We start from the raw sequence: 18,344 nt of genomic DNA, 5'->3' as shown, positions 1-18,344 counted from the left end.
CTTCTGATTTCAACTGCGTTTGTTTGTGACTGCAGCATCTGTGCTCTTGAACCAGTGTGCTATGTGGCTTCACAACTGTAAACCATAATAACCTGCGATCTTGCCTTGGTTCTCTCACATGTTTTGCACGAAAGCTAATTAATCTAGGATGGCTTTGGCTGGGGCAGATCTCCTCTGTGTGGTCTTTCCCCTTAAGCAGGCTCTCAGGCTTGTACATATAGTGGTGGCGGGTTTCTAAGAGTGAGAGCACAGAAAAGTGCAAGACCTTTGTGTCCTGGGCTCAGAACTGCCACAACATCACTCCCACTGCATCCTATTAGCCAAAGCAAATCACAAGGTCAACTCAAACAGACTTCACTGCTTAACGGAAGAATCTGCAACGTCATGTTACAAGGGGTGTGCTTACAGAGAAGGACTATTTAATGGGAAGGTAGTTAGCATTTAATCTCTCACAATGGGGATAACAGCAGTATTTACTACATAGTGTTATTGTGAAGATTAAATGAGTTCAGCACAGTGCTGGGCAGGTGATCAGAGCTACATAAGTGTTCATTTTTATTATTATCCTAGTACCTGAAAGGAAGCAAACAGAACAGTACGTCATCCACCTTCTTAGCATGGGGCAGCAATGTTACAATCATGGGTTCTTTTTTTTTAAATCAGATTTTAAAATTCAAGCCAAAGAGTGCACCGGCTTATGAACAGAGTGATTTTCATCTGGTATTTAAAACTGTAGGAGAAGCAAGGGGTCTAATTTCCAGTTCCTTTCTATATAGCCTCTGTTTTAAAGTCTATTTTGTCAGATATGAGTATTGCGACCCTCACTTTCTTGTCATTTCTGTTTGCATGAAATATCTTTTTCCATCACATGGGTCAAAAAGGCCATCATTAAAAAGTCTACAAATAACAAATGCTGGAGAGGGTGTGGAGAAAAGGGAACTGTCCTACACTGTTGATGGGAATGTAAATTGGTGCAGCCACTATGGAAAACAGCATAGAGGTTCCTCAAAAAACTAGAAACAAAAGACAAAGAGAGGCTTCTGATACCTTTTCTGTTCTTGGTTCTCATTATCTACTGAGATCCACCTGCATTTCTGTTCTTGGGTTATTCGAATCACCTCTGTATCCTTATACAGTAAATTTTCCTTTTTTGTTTAAGATGGCTCAGGCTACTTTCTGTTATTTACAACCAAAGGGTTTTGACTAGTACATGGGTAGGAGAATTAAATAAAGACAAGTTCAAGTCATAACAAATATCCCTTTTATTCTGTAAATAAGATAGGAGAAAATTTCAGTTTTGACAAAGGAAATAAAAACTCCAAATATCAGTATGAGTCAAAACACCTGTGAACTTCCAGACCTTTAGTAAACAACCGAGAAAAGAAGGAAAAATTTCAAGATGAAACCTAGGATGGAAGGTCAATGAAATTTTAGATTTGATTATTAGTTTTTTGTGTGTTTTTATTTAATTTTTTGCTGTCCCACTGCAAAGCCAGAACTGTCCAACATGGATGGAATTCTCTGTGAACAGTTTGTCTTTCATGAGCTTCACAGATAAATGAACCATCAAGGGAAAAATAGATGATGCTATCACCTTTACAAGTTCAAAATAGTTCTCCCAAATATTCATTCATTGTATGCCTCAATTTTTTCAGTCTCTTAGCTTCATCGATTTTAAAATTACTGTTCTAAAAGTTAATACATATTGCTAGTGTCCATGGTATCCAAACAGAAGAGCTGCTCTCATCTCACATCTCACAGAAACAGCTGAAACAAAAACAAACAAATCCCAACATAGTCTCTCCCTTATTACTGCCTTGTGGTTTTCATAACTGCATTAGCTTGGAAATTTCATCACACCTGAAAAATGCTGCGTGATCTTCTCTTCCAAAAAGTGGCAGTAAATTTCCCTCTTCAAAAGAAAATTAATTGCTATATTTATTTGGCACAGTCTTCTATCCATTTTCTCCAAAGTAATTTCAGTATTGACCTTGATTCCCAGCCCTCACAACATTCTTTGTGTTTCTGTCTCTTTCTTTCCCATCACTCTTCTCACTAATTTTCTCAGATGGCCTGCTTCTTTTTCTCATCATACTTTGACCTTGTATTTTCTTTAGCTTTTCTTCTATTTTTTTTTTTAAACACTGCCTGGATAGTTCCCTTTTAAAGACTTGATTTCTAAGAGATGGTGCTAACGAAGGTATATATAACAAAGAAAAAGGGGAAAGAGACACGTTTTTAATGTTTCTAAGTGCTCACACTGGTATTCTCCCTCTGTGCTGAGACACGGCAGCCTGAATTTACGGCATGTCTAGAGTTTTGTATTGAGAGAGTATAGACCTATAGAAAATTTCCCTAAAAGCCTCCTGAAGAAATCTATAGATGTCGGCATAGTTGAGTGGTATGAGCAGCCAATTCACACATTAGAAGAGCTATTAGCATTTAAGTAATTTAAATGTTTAGGAGGAATAGACCCTTGTAAATTTTCTTCAAGTTGGAACGTTTTTCCAACTAAATTTCTTATATTAAATCAATGTTAGAAAATACAACATGGAATCCAAAACTTCTGTTAAGTGACTTTTCCCCAAAACACCTACTGAGGAATTATTAAAGTTAAATCTACTTTTGGCTTTATACAGATTACTTTATTCAACAATAAAAAGTCCTAATTAGTTATTTTTTATATATATTCATGCTCTCTGAAAACCAGAAAGAAAAAAAAAACCAAAATTCTTGTGTAGATTTAAAAAACAGCAGCCTAAACAAAAGCAAAAATAAACAAATGGGACTACATCAAACGAAAAAGCTTCAGCTCAGCAAAGGAAGCCATCAACAAAATGAAAAGTCAACCTGTCCAATAGGGGAAAAAAATTTGCAAACGGCATATCCAATAAGGTGTTAACATTGAAAATATACAAGAAACTCATACAACTCAATAGCACAAAAACAAACAACCCATTTAAAAATGGGCAAAGGACCAAGATAGACGTTTTTCCAAAGAACATGTATGTAACAAATGGACAAGTACACGAAAAGGTGTTCAACATCACTAATTATCAAGGAAGCAAAAATCAAAACCACAATGAGATATCACTTCACACCTGTTAGGAAGTGTATTATGAAAAAGACAAAAGATAACATATACTGTCAAGGATGTGGAGAAAGGGAACACTTGTACACTATTGGTGGAGTGCAAATTGGTACAGCCATTATGGAAAATAATGAGGTTAAATGATGTGGTTCCTCAAGAAGTTAAAAATAGAACTGCCATATGATCCAGCAGTCCCACATTTGGGTGTATATCCAAAGGAAACAAAACCATTATCTCAAAGAGATAGCTGTACTCCCATGTTCATTGCAGCATTTTCACAATAACGAAGATATGGAAACAACCTAAGTGTCCATCAACAGACAAATGGATAAAGAAAAAATATATATCAAAACTCCAAACACACACCCAATGGAATACTAGTCAGCCTTAAAAAAAAAAAAAAAAAGGAAGTCTTGTCATCTGTGACAGCATGGATGAACCTGGAGGACATTATGCTAAGTGAAATAAGCCAGATAAAGAAAGACAAATATTGCATGGTTTCACTTATATGTGGAATCTAAAAAAAGTCAAACTCATAGAAACAGAGAGTAGAAAAGTGGTTGCCAGGGGTTGGGGTTGGGGTGAGGGATGGGGAGAAGTTGGTAAAAAGGTACAAACTTTCAGTTATAAGATGAATAAGGTCTAATAGGATCTAATGTATAACATGGTGACTATAGTTGATAATACTGTATTATATAATTGAAATTTGCTGAGAGTAGAACTTAAATGTTCTCACCAAAAAGAAATAGATATCTGCCTAACAAAAGCAATCTCAATGACTTCCAACAAATATTCCAGTTACTTCTATGTTCACAGGCAGTTTCCAAGCTCAGAGATCATTTAATGACAAAAGTATTTATAAAAAAATTAAAATAAAATAAGGCAAATATCTCTGTAATATATCTGTGGTTATTTTTTTCAAGATAATATACATACATTGAGTATATTTCCTTGAAAAAAAGTATATACCCACATGCATATTACATATATGAAAAATTAAATACAAATAAAGATCACATTGCTAGTGTTTTATTTCATTTTAAACAAAAGAATGAGATTTGTGAGTAGTACTGTACAGTTTAAAAATCAAGAAGCAAAATTTAATCAGTAAGAGAGTTGAAAAATATTTCTTGTGCATCTTCAATAGTGATTAGGTATAAGGCTGCCCTTACAGAACACAAAGAACCATATTTCCTCTGCCTGATGTACTTTATTCTCATAGAGATCTTCTCAGTTTGGATTATGTGTAAACCTAAGGGTACCTGGTCATGTGCTGAGTGCATGATGCCACTTATATGCAATACATCTTCTTGGGGTGACAATTTTATCTGATACTTTGGAGGTAGAGTAAGCTAAATAATTTAATAGTAAGTAATTAAAGATTTTATATTAACGCACATACAGGAAAATTATAGTGCAGAATACAAAATGCTCCCAAAATTTCATGAAAAAGTATGAGGCATCAAATAAAGTTCCTCCATGGTTGATGGCATAATCTATTTCCCTAAAGGGCAGAAGAGCAAGGAAGCTTCTTAGATGGGTTTAGATCAGGTTTACTCTTCTTAGAGGTACTGGGAGAAATGTTTCCAGTATCATTGCACTAGTAGATTATTTTCTTCCCCCATATCTATGTATACTGCTTTTTACTTAATCTTATTATTGGAAGAGTAGAAAGATGATGGCCAAGTAAGTTTGTTTTCCAGGATTTAAGAACAAGTGCGTAGCCCATTCTAACTTTTAGCAAGGCCCATTAGTTCTTTCTGGATGATCTCTAGGGCTGGAGGCTGGTGACAATACCTCCAACGCCATCTCCATCCTGTTGAGTAGGTCCTGAGTCCCAAACATTGTTCCCTAATGCTGTGGGTAATGCCAGACAATCAGTTCAGTCTGCACCATTAACCTCCAGGGATTAATAGCTCTCTGTGCAATTGAATGTCCCCAGATTAGTCCCTGTGGTGAGCCACCTGCCAGGACTCAGCACATGACAGGCAAGCTAAGAAGCTAGTAAAAGATTTAAAGCTCAAACTTGGACTGAGCAATCAGGATATTTTTCTTCCACAATTTATAGCTACTGCGGCAATGACCTAATTTTTCATTCCTGTTTTTCTTCCCTTAAATTTTGTGTCCTGATTTACCTGATAGAATTCTTTTCACAAAAATTAATAGAAGTGATTTCAATTTCACCATCATAAAATTGGAAAACATACTGCAATCCAACATATCCTTTAAAACTTCATTAAGTTCCCACTGTGAACACTTGATATATATTGAAATAGGAGTTATTGGCCTCAAGCATGTAAGGATTAGACATTTTTGTGCATGATAGAGACACTCAACCAGTAATAGGAAAGCATGTAGGGAGCTCCAGCTCTTTACAGAGTTTACCCAAAGTGTACAAATCATAAAACCCAAGCTTTACTTGCCATAGTTGGTGTATTGATGTATAGACTGGCATGAGGTTATCAATTTGCATGCTTTAAAAAGGATATGTGTTGGGCTTCCCTGGTGGTGCAGTGGTTGAGAGTCCGCCTGCCGACGCAGGGACACTGGTTTGTGCCCGGTCTGGGAAGATCCCACATGCCACGGAGCGGCTGGGCCCGTAAGCCATGGCCACTGAGCCTGCGCGTCCGGAGCCTGTGCTCTGCAACGGGAGAGGCCCCCGTACTGAAAAAAAAAAAAAAAGGGATATGTGTTTTGTTATCAAACAAGGTAGACTAAGGAACAGATGTATTCTGCTTCTGCCTGAAACAACCAAAATTAAAAGACAAAACAGATGATAAAACAGTTTTCAGGACACTGGATACCAGCCAATAAAGGGCAGTAAATCCTGAGATGGGAAGCAAGCAAGGTGTGTCATGATTTCCCCAACTTACTGCTTGAAGCATCCTGAGACTGCAGTGCACAGAAAGAAACCTCAGGCAAAGCTTATTAACTCTCCAAGTTGGGTAGGCAGAGCTGAAAATCTGGGGAGAACAACATGGCTAGATTTTGCCAGATAGAATCCTGGAGGAGAGAGAGCTACACAGAGAGATAATTCCAGAGACTTCAGAGGTCCTTCTCAGATACTGAGCAGAGTACTTACTGATCATATGTGAGAGAAATCTTCCCAAGGCTGGATAGAATTATCTCAGAGGAATGGAGGGAACCATGCTCAGTGTTCACACTGCAATAGGAATAGTGCCTGTTTCCATCACCTAGAGAAGAAAACCTCACAATTCATGGCACACTGGCAGAGTGTTCAGAAGGATCTTGCCTCAGCAGTGGGAAATAATTGGCCCTAGACTAAAAGTTGCCCTATTCCTACATCCAGTGGGATATAAATCTTTTTAAAAAACCTTAAAAAAAAAACCTAATGGATCAAACTATCTCTTAGTAACCAAACTGCATTTAGGAATAAAGATGCAGATGTAGAGAACGGTCTTGACACAGCAGGGGAAGGGGAAGCTGAGATGAAGTGAGAGAGTGGCATGGACATATGTACACTACCAAATGTAAAATAGATAGCTAGTGGGAAGCTGCCGCATAGCGCAGGGAGATCAGCTTGTGCTTTGTGACCACCTAGAGGGGTGGGATAGGGAGGGTGAGAGGGAGGCTCAAGAGGGAGGGGATATGGGGATATATGTATACTTAGAGCTGATTCACTTTGTTGTACAACAGAAACTAACACAAAATTGTAAAGCAATCATACTCCAATAATGATAAAAAAAAAAGCAAACATTTATTGCACGGTAGATCTGCTGATTGTTAATTCCCTCTGGTTTGTTTGTCTGAGAAAGTCTATTTTTCCTTCGCTTTTGAAAGATTTTACTAAATACAAATTTCATTGAATATAAAATTCTAGATTGGTGTTGTTTTTCTTCCCACACTTTGTTTCATTCTTTTTTTTTTTTTTTTTTTTTTGCGGTACGCGGGCCTCTCACTATTGTGGCCTCTCCCGTTGCCGAGCACAGGCTCCGGACGCGCAGGCTCAGTGGCTCACGGGCCTAGCCACTCTGCGGCATGTGGGATCCTCCCAGACCGGGGCATGATCCCGTGTCCCCTGAATCGGCAGGTGGACTCTCAACCATTGCACCCCAGGGAAGCCCCACTTTGTTTCATTCTACTCTTTTCTTGCTTGCATGGCTTCTGAATAGAACTCTGCTCCAATTATTCCTTATTTCTTTATAAGTAAGATTTTTTTTCTGACTTCTTTCAAGGTTTTTTCTGTCTTTGTTTTTCTGCAGATTGAACATGATATGGCTAGGTGTAGATTTCTTGGTATTTATGAAGCTCTTTGTGTTATCCAGACTTCCTGGATTTGTAATCTGGTGTCTTATTAATTTTGGAAAATTATATGTCTTTCTACTTTAATCTTTTTCCTGCTTCATTCCCTCCTTATTCTCCCTCTGATATTCCATTTTCATGTGTGTTATACCTTTGAAAGTGATCCCTCAGCTCTTAAATTTCTGTTTTTTTTAATTGTTTTGTTTTTTTTTTCCCTTTATATTCAGTTTGACATTGCTTCAAGTCATGTCCAGTCAACTGATTTGCACATCAAAGGGCTTCATTTCTGTTACAGAGTTATATATTATCCTTTCTTGGAGTTCCTGTTTCTCTGCTTACATTCTCATTTGTTTTTGCTTGTTGTCTACTTCCCATTATATCTTTTAAAATATTAATCAGTTACATTAAATTTCTTGGTTGATAATTTCAACATCCATATCATACTTGAGCCTAGTTCTGGTACTTACTTTGTCTCTTTACACTTTTTTCTTGCCTTTTAGCATGTCTTTTATTTTTGTTGAAAGCCAGACACAATGCATTGAGTAGTAGGAACTGAGGTAAATAGGCCTTTGGTGTGAGAGTTAATGTTTATCTGACTGTAGCTGTTGGTTCCAGCTGCTTTAAAGTCCTCTAGTGTCCTTGTTTTTCTCTCCTCTGTTGACCTTGGAATTCACCAAGCACTTCTCAGAAAGAGTCTGCATTCTGTAGCTCTGTCATCTCTAATCCACTGTTACAGTGGAGCTTTATTGGAATGGTGGGAATGTGTGGGGGAGGGGAAGCAGTCTATAATTTTGTGATTAAATCTCAGTTAGCCTGTGTCCTCAGATTGTGACACTCAAAATTGTTTCTTAGGCATTTTTCCCTTCTTAGATGAGACAAGAGGGCTACAACGGGCTGAAATGAAAAAAAATGCCCCTCCTTCTAGTGGGATGAGGCTCTGGTAAAGTCTCCCCTGGAGAATAGTTCTTTGTCATGGGGAACACTCTGGGTATGTTAGGTAACAGTTACTCAAACCTTTCCAGTGGCACAAGGAGGAGATCTTTTTCAGATCTTCAATGTGAGAACTTGGGGGGCGGGGTTCAGGAAGTAAAACCCATGGAAATGTGGGTCTCCCTAAAGGCTGTGCTCCCAGGAATTTCTCACTCTCATACCTGTCCACACTTAGCCTCCAACAATTTGTCAAAATATCGCTCCAGTGGCTTCTGCTCCCAGTAAGGAAATCTCAGCTCTAATTCTCTAATTTTACCTACCTCACCAGGTTTCAGGGTGGCAGTTTGCCCTGTGACCTCATAACTCTGGTGGATCAATAGAAGTCATTAATTTTTAGTTTGTTCAACTTCTTCTTGTTTTAAGAATGCGAGTTACTACTCCTAACCTCTTTATTGTTTGAGTAGATTCTAGAAGTTTATAGAGGGTAATATTTTAAAAAGCAGTGTTCTAGAAGAAATAAGGCAATAAATCCTTACACTTACTGAGCACTGTGTCATGTCCATTATATACAGTCTATTATTTAAAGGATACAACAATTCTATAAGATAGTTGTCTGGAGACCTAGTTTCCATTACTGTATGCTTTTCACTAATTCATGTTGCCTTGTGCTTCAGAAACCTCAGTCTTTCACATTTAAATGGAAAAAATTAAAGGAAAATATTTCATTCAGCAGAAAATATTTTGTTCAGCAGGATTAAACTGTATTAATTACTAAAACACTGTTTGACAAGCAGATTCCATGTTGAGAAAAGGACTTGAGGCTTCAATCAAACTCCCTTTTTTCTTCTGTTCTGTCTTTAAATGAATTACGTCTTATGCCTACACCTTTAGAATAAGAATAGGATATTTTCTTAAAAAGTGAAATGGCAATTTATTTTTCAAAAAGGTCAATTCTGAGCAACTGGCAAAACTTGTTATTTTAGAAATATATTTTAAATAAAAGGACATTTGATAGGACAATTTCTAAGACAGAGGAAACCTTAATGACATATGAGAACTGTACAAAAAAATATTGTAACATATGGCACTGTATTTTCTTCAGGAAATCAAGCCTCCTGGGACCCAGTTCTTTGACACTAATCACAGCAGTAGAGATGATGTTGGTTCTTGTTCATGATTGCTCTCCATGTTGAGGGCAAATATACAGAGTAGCTGCCTTCTCCAACCCAGCTGGGAACCTGACAAGTTCATCTCTAAGACTGGTTTCACTATTGCTGATTCCGGAGGCTTTTCACACACATTTCTAAAGATTAAATCAGAGAACCATTTATTTGAAGGCAAGTGAAAGCTTCTCTTTAATTGTTGTTGTTTAGCCTCTAAATAATAGTTCTGAGGTTTGAGGGAAAGTCAAGTAAATAGGAGATAGTCCCAAAGCAAATTTGAGAATGTACAATTAGGTTTACCAAGTCAGTATCTAAATAAGACAATGAACGTAGAGCCCCATCGAATTTTTTTATCATCATATTTACAAAAACTGCATCACAAATTTAAGAGACAATGTGGAATAGACCCACATTGTGACCAGACTGTTTTCAAGTGCCACTGAAAGATTTCAATCAAGAGAACGTGGGCAGTCTGGATGGCAGAATTTTGTGTTGTAAATACTTGGGCTGTTCTAAGGAGGCTAATAGCAGAAAATGTGGAGATCAATCAGGAGTAAGGAAAGAATGAGGGCCAATTTCTCCACTATTTCTAAAGGAGGATGGGAGCAGGGAGGGAAAGTGGCATTAGATGACAAAGTATTTTATTTTTAATTATGAAGTTTATTTGTAGTAATCTCTTTTGAAAGGGCTGTATTCTTCTTAGCCCTGTCATTATTGGCCTGGGAGAAGGTTAATGTCACTCTGAGTTTTACATGGAAAGCTGGTGCCTCAGAAAGTCTCCGTGCTTAATGCAACTCAGCCTAGCAAGTCACAGGGAAGCTCACCAGCAGAGCTGCAGAGCAAACTCAGCAGGGCCACTCTGACCAATGGGTTGAGCAGTCTCCTAGGAATAGGACCAAGAACATGAGAGAAACAGTGCCCTGTTGGATTGCCTGATGGGGCAAAGCTGCAAGGTGGGCGGACTGAATGCTACAAACAAGGACAAAGGAAGCATTATGGAAAAGATGTACATCAAAACTTCTAAAGGTTGCCTGTAATTTCTTTTCATCTGGAGAAGTCATGCTTCTAACATTTACAGAGGTTGAAATTTTAACCTGGTTAAACACACTTTGGCTCTTTCCTTTCTTATCTGTCACAAGGCATTTATAACTAACATCAAAACAAAATAAGTTCATGACAGATTTTCTGAAATAACCCTTATTATGGATGTTCTTCAGAAGGCAGATTATTGTGAAGCCAAACATGTACTCAAGTTGATTCTTGGTTATACTCACTAACAGAGAGGAGAAAGGGGCAAACAATCCAAACCATAGAAATGCCTTATATGATATTTTTTCAGAATATGTACTTTCACAGTTTTGCAGTTTCTCTCCTTAAAAGCCCTTTAATTGTTCCCATCACCTGTAGGACAAAGTCCAAAATCCCTAGCATGCCCTTTGTGATGTTACCTATGTTCCCGTAGGTCTCAGTTCTCCAGTCATACTAAATTATCAGCAGTTCCTTTTATCTCCGCAGCTTTCTTGTCTATGGGCTAAAGTGTGGCTGAAATTCCCTACTCCTCTGTTTCCACTTGGCAAATGTTTACTCTGTCATCCATTATAAACTCAGCTTCTCCACTGTAAATATTTTTCCTCCCTCTGGTTGAATTCACCAGAAATACTAATAAGCTCTACTCCGCATTCTCTCAGAATCTGGTCCCCATCTCTGTCTCAGGACTCATGGCACCACAGAATAATTGTCTACTTATACAGACGAAAGTGTGAGCTACTTGAGGCAAGGGACCAGTTGAAATTCCCAGGGATCCCAAACAGCAGCATAATGAATGGTAAATGGCCAAAGGACTGAGTTATGAAGAGAGAGGTGGATCAGAAGGCTGCAGGAAGAGAGGTACTCTGGGATGTGTCTTTTACAAGAGATAATCCACTCAATGTAAATCTCCCCAGAATGAATTCATAATTCACATTTAATATTTGCATCTTCTACACCCCCACCTCCAGATTCATAGAGATTAGAGAGGACATTTTTTTGAGAGTTATCCTCCTCAGAGTTCAGTTTTCCAACATATTTGACAAGTGACTTCCAGGGAGGGAGAATTCACTGTCTCACAGGGAAGACTATTCCATTGTTGAATGCTTCTATTCCTTAGAAAGTTTTTGTTTGTTTATTTATTCTAAATATCAAACCAAAATTTTCTTCTATATGAATCCAGCTCTCCTCCCCCAATCTGGTAATTAGAACTTGCTTTTACAGGCATAAATTTAAAAAGTGAACATAATTTCACATAAAAAATCATCAAATATCTGAAATATCAAAATATTTGAGATCTGAGGGAAGTTATCTACATTCTCTGGGACTCAGTTTTTTTGTTTCTTTTTACAAATCTTTCAGTGAAACCATTATAACATCAATCTCACAGGGTTATAGTGAGGATCAAATGAAATGAAGCACTGAAACATAATGCAGCTAAAAAGAGCTATTATGCTATTTTGACTTTGTTGTTGTTGTTATTGTTTGAATATTCCTCTTACACCTCCTACTGTTTCTCCAGGTTCATTCAACCATTAATCATATAAAATTTTCTCCAACATCCTGACTGCGGTCTTGCTGAGGCCCTCCAGTTTGTCAAAGTTCCTCTAGTGTCCAGAACAGCACCCACTGTAACAAATGTGGATGTACCAGCACAGATTTCAATAGGATTATTTCATTCCTTAATGAGATACTAGTCTTCCATTAGAGCAACAGCATTTACATTAGTTTTTTCTTGGCAGCTCCATAACACTTTTGATTTGTATTGAGTTTACAATTAACTATATCTCCGTGGTCACTTGTGAATGAAATGCTTTAATCCAGGTCTCTAGTACTCTAATCTTGTACCATCATTCATTTTGAACAAATGTGTCAAATTAAAATTTTAATCCAATTACATTTCTTCTTCTTGGGCTTAGCTCTTTGTTAACCTCCTCAAAGTATAAGTTCAACAGAATATTAGCAATCATTTGTGCTTTGAGTGAGAACATAAAATATAAAATAAAGAAAATAAAATTTTGACCTGGATTGTGGAAAGAATTCAATGACAGAACATATATAAAATTCCAAACATATTGCTTAGAACATAGTAAGCACTTAATAAAAATACACTTTTCACTTTATGTGATATTAAAATTTGATAATCAACATCTTATGTTTTCTAGGATAGGACCCAGATAGAATACTTCTCAGTAATAAAAATGAAACAGAAATCAGTCAACTATTAATATTGTTCAGGAATGGCTTTATAATTAGCTATGAATCCATTTAATTATACTATTATATATACTTTCTGATTACCTTATATTGATATTATAACTACCTTTGGTTATGCTGTCCTTTACGAAATGGACCACCAACATTTGGGTATACTTTATGAGCTCTTCTACCTTGTTTGATGGTGGTGTCTGTGTGTGCATATGTGTGTGTATGCGTGCTCGCACGCACATGTTTCCCAGATGATTGTCCATGGTTACAAGCATAGGAGGAGTGCATTCCTGGAAAGAATTCATTTTCTGCAGCCCCTCTCCTCTGCAGGGCCCTGTTTTCTCCTAGGTACTTAACCTGTGCCACTTTTCTGTAAGGCACTGCCTTGAGCTACAGGTACTGAATCTGCTAAAATGTTAGTAACAGATTCATGTTTTAATTCTCCTGTAAATGTTTTCACTTTAATAAAAGTCCGTTAAGCCTTTCGTGATTCAAAAGAATAATCATATCTGATAGGATTCCATGTGGCTTAATTTTGGCGAATTCTTCCTAGTCATATCCAAAATATCTCCATGGATTTAGCAGTCCATTGATAAAGTGGATAAAGTAGACTATCTATCACATTGATTCATGCATTCGACAAATGTTTACTTATAACACACGCCATGTGTAAAGCACTAAAGACAAATGATGAACAAGACAGATATGGCTCCTTCCTTCATTATGCTCCCAGCCTATTGAGGAAGTTAGGCAATAAACAAATGAGCCCAACATTGGTGGTGACCATACTTTGTAAAATATTTTAAGATATTAGTTTACTCCTTTTTAACCTTATATTTCCCCCCTTTTTTTTCCTTATCAGTGTTCAGGGAAAGTTTGTGGCAGGGAAAAAAGCTAAAACTAGGCTAATATGCAGTTCCCTTCCTAGCTTTTGTTTTCAAATGCCAAAAGCAATTGAGGAAATTATACAACGTATTCCAGCAGGAAAGTGGAAAGGACATATCTCTGGAAAAACAAGAAGGGAAAGTCTTTCTTTGAGAATAAAAGCAATAGCAGAGGTTGGAAAGAGAGAAGACTATTAGGGTCCAGGAAGAGTAGAGACAGGAACCTGCTCCTGGCAGCAACCTGGGAAGAAAGCTGGTCCTCAAAGAGGAGAGATCACTGAGTCATTGCACCTGTGGAATTGATCTGGAGCAGTCGTGAGCCATGATGACAGTGTCTCCAGAGTACCCTTGATCTTTCCATTAACCTGAGGCGAGAAGGTCCCAAGATTAACTGAGTTTAAAATCCCCTTTATCCTAGGAAGATGGAAAATTGAATTTAAAATGCATATCCCAGGCATGCTTGAGTTCCTTTAACAAAATTTATAATTCTTTAAATACTATGAATAAAATAAATAGGGTATTATGATGGAAAGTAAGTGATCAGGACAGTGATCTGGAGGCAGAGAAACAGCACCAGACCATTAGATTAAAAAAAAAATAAAACACTCTAAATAGGACTTTCAATTGCTAGATGCAATGGTAAGACTTTTGAGAAGCAAATGTTACAGGCTTGCAATGGAAATACTAAGAAAATGAACTGTAGATGTTTCCAGAATTACACTGGAGGGCATATCATCATGTTGGTTACACCAAGCACTCCAAGAGCTCTACACTCAACAGTTAAATAGCTGTTCATTCAACAAATATTTGAGGGTCCACTGAATACATTCCAGGTAAGAGTATCTGGTGACATTCACATGGATTTGAATCTTAATTCCACTATTTACCAGGTGTGTGACTTTACTTCTCTGTGATTCAGCTCATTGACTTATTTAAGAAAAAAATCGCTTATGGAACAGATGTGAAGGCTAAATGACCTAATGTAATATAAAGTATCTAAAATTATACCTGGTACATGATAAACTCTCAATAAATGCACTAATTAATATTTAAAAATGGGACAAGGAGAAATTAGTTAAATCTTAGACAATATTACAGGTATATTAGTGATGAATATCAGAATTTTGAAGAGCCTTAAATGCAAAAACACTTTTAGGCCAAAACATTTTCTCCCTCCATACCCCCTTCATAAATGTTTACAGAGAAAACATCAGTGGATAAGGGGCTACAAATGTAGTCCTGCACATTTACATGATAATTATATTCCAGGGTTCTGATGGAATTGAATGCAAAGGTGAACCAAAAATATTGGAAATAGCAGCCCAACTCTCCAGTTCAAATATTGATATAATTTTTTAAAGGTACAGGAAATTAGGAGCTGGGCTATTAATATGAGAACTCAATTTAATTAAAGCAGCTGAGACATAGCTCAATTCAACTCTATAAGGAATCTGAATGATCAACCCCTCATTCTAACCATAAAACTCTGAAAGTGCTTGTATACCTGGAAACAGAACAATGAAAAGGCAATAATTTTATTGACTCCACTTTTATACACAATGAATTCAGACTCCACTTTTATATACAATGAATGAATGAATACAAAATTATGATTCATGAAAATGAGTGGAAAAATATGATTTGTAGTCAAGAGTGCACAGTCTACAGAAATAGCCTCAGACATGACCCAGTCGTGGGAATTGTTAGTCAAGAATTTTAACCATTTTAAACATACTAAATAATTTGCAAGAAAAGATTGATATAATGGATGAGAGGATGAGGTCATTAAGGAGAGAAATATAAACTGAAAAAAAGAAACAAATGTACATGTTAGAATTGAAAATTATAATATCAGAAATAAAATATTCATTGGATGGGGTTGACAGCAGTTCAGACACTGTAGAAAAAAGAATTAATGAACTTGAATACTTTTACAATGTTCCTGTCAAAAATTCATAACTTGAATCTAATCATTAGAAAATATCAGACAATTTCAAATTAAGCAATATTCTACCAAAGGAAAAAATAAAAAGCCCAGTCTGTCCTCTTCAAAAACATAATGTTATGAAAGACAAAGATCGAGTACTATTCCAGATTTTAAAACAAAACATCAAAAACACATGGAAAAGGTTCTGGATCAGAAAAATGTTTTGTTTTTTTTCTCCTTTGCTCTAAAAGGTGAGAGTAGAACAATTTGCAATATTTGAATAATAATATTGTACCTACTGTTGTTAACTTCTTGATTATGATAGTTGTACTACAGTTATACAAGACAATGCCCTTGTTTGTAGGAAATGCACACTGAATTATTTGTGTATCAATTTCCTCTCAAATGGTAAATTTTTTTAAAAAAATAAATTTATTTACTTATTTATTCTTGGCTGCGTTGGGTCTTCGTTGCTGCTTGCGGGCCCTACTTAGCTGCAGCGAGCGGGGGCCACTCCTCATCGCGGTGCACGGGCCCCTCACTGCGGTAGTCCCTCTTGTTGTGGAGCACGGGCTCCAGGTGCATGGGCCTCAGTAGTTGTGGCTTGCAGGCCCTAGAGTGCAGGCTCAGTAGTTGTGGGGCACAGGATCAGCTGCTCCACAGCATGTGGGATCTTCCCAGGGCTCAAACCCGTGTCACCTGCATTGGCAGGCAGACTCCCAACCACTGCGCCACCAGGAAAGCCCGAAATGGTAAACTATTAATATGCATACTACACTAAATCTAGAGTTAACAATACTACATTTTTCAATAATACACCTATTTCAGAATTCTTTAACTCCACTAATTCCAATTCCATCTTGTCTTTCATTGTTAGTCATTATCATTTTTAGCCCACAAAGTAGAGGTTAACATTGTTGTTTACACAGCCACTATTTTTTTAGAATGACCTGCTTGTTTATTTTAGTCTCTTTACTTACCATTATTTCTTACATTTTACATCATGTTTCCTGGATTTTTTTTTCTTAACTACCACCTTGAGACTTTCCTTTAATCAATATTTGGCAAATTCTTGTCTGAAAATATCTTCACTTCAACCATATTCTGGAATAATAATTTTGCAGGGTGCAGAATTCTACATTGACAGTAATTGTCTCTCCAATATTATTTCCCTTTCTTATGGCTTTTATGATAACTTTAAGAAAGTCAGCTCATAGTATAATTGTTCTCCCTTGTTGGATTATTTCTCTTTTTTTCCTATGGCTAATTTTAAGATTTTCTAATTGTCTTTGATCTCTATAGTTTTATTCTAATGGATCTAAATGTGAATCTCTTTATTTATCTTCTTGGATTTCATTTTTGCTTCTTGTATCTGATCATTCTTATATTTAATCAGTCTGGAATCAGCCCCTATATCTTTGATTATTCTCTTGTCTCCATTCTCTCTATTCTTTTCTTTTAGAAATCTGAATAGATGTATCTCAGAATAACTATTCTCATCTCCATGACTCTTACATCCTTTTTCTATTTTCCACCTCTATTTCTATACTTTGACTTTTTTTTTTTTTGGATCAATCTGCCATTTAACTAATTTGTTCTTCAACTATTTCTAATTGCTGTCAAAACTACTGATTTCATGGTCAGTTTCAATTATTTATATATATATATAATATGCATATATTATTTCTAGGAGTTCCATTTGGTACTTTTTTCTGAAAGTACTGTCTAGTCATTTTTATGGTCTTCTAATCTTTACCAATATTTTGGGCCCATATTTTATCTCTTTAATAATTTTTAATGTAATCACTTTGTATTCTTTAATTATTCCAAAATCTGAACTTTGAGGTAGGGGTTAATTCTCTTTTACATGATTTTCTTGAACTCTTTTTCTTACCTGATTTCCCCATGTGATTTTAATGTTAGTTTGTGTAAGTAATCTGTGAGTATACAGAGGAGTGTGAATTGAGGTATAACCCTTCAGAAAGGATGTGTGCTTATTCCTGCCAGGCACTCTGGTTGGGCATGACAAACCTAAGACCATTTTTAAATTATTTTTCCACTTAAGATTTCTTGTATCAACCGGGAAGTGTAAATTCAAATGCCACACATGCATAAGGATAGGACTATGGCTACAAATTCTCCACTTGCTAGTGAATAAATTTTTTGTAGCTCTCATTTTCACCAAATTTGTTGGCTTTCAAGGGTTCTGATTGCAAGAGTTCCAACAATGTATCTAAGTGAGTACAAGGCCTTGCCTCCTTCCCAAATTGCCCATATATATTTTTAAACCTCAGAATGCTTCTCAAAGTAGGCCTACAATCAGTTTATGCTCATCACACTGGTAGTCATTTCCCTCTTCAGAATCTGCCTGCTCTCCTTGTTTTGAAAACTCAGCTACAGTATTTGAATTTTCAGTCTAGTATTTTTAGCTATTCAGGAGTAAAACTTTTTCAAACTATCTAGACCACTGTATTGTTAGAAGCATGGCTCAGAATTGTTTTAATTTCAGTTATATTCATAGTAGGTGTAGAGAATTTATTCTCTTTAACTAATCCATGATTGTCTTGATCAGTGTGGGATGCTATAACAAATTACCACAGACTAGATGGCTTAAACAACAAACATTTTATTTCTCATGGTTCTGGAGGCTGGACATCTGAGATCAGGGTGCCAGCATGGTTAGGACCTTGATGAGGGCCCTTTTCCTGGTTATGGTTTCACATGGTGGAGAGAGAGATCATCTCTCTCATGTCTCTTCTTATAAGGGCACTAACCCCATTCATGAGGGTTCCAACCTCAAAACCTTATTATATTCCAAAGCCTGTACCTCCAAATACCATTACAGTGGAGAT

The sequence above is a fragment of the Leucopleurus acutus genome, assembly GCF_964270905.1.
Source record: "Leucopleurus acutus genome assembly, chromosome: 2".
Taxonomy (NCBI): Eukaryota; Metazoa; Chordata; class Mammalia; order Artiodactyla; family Delphinidae; genus Leucopleurus; species Leucopleurus acutus.
The sequence above is the reverse complement of the archived record's forward strand: the minus strand, read 5'-3'. Positions refer to the sequence as shown.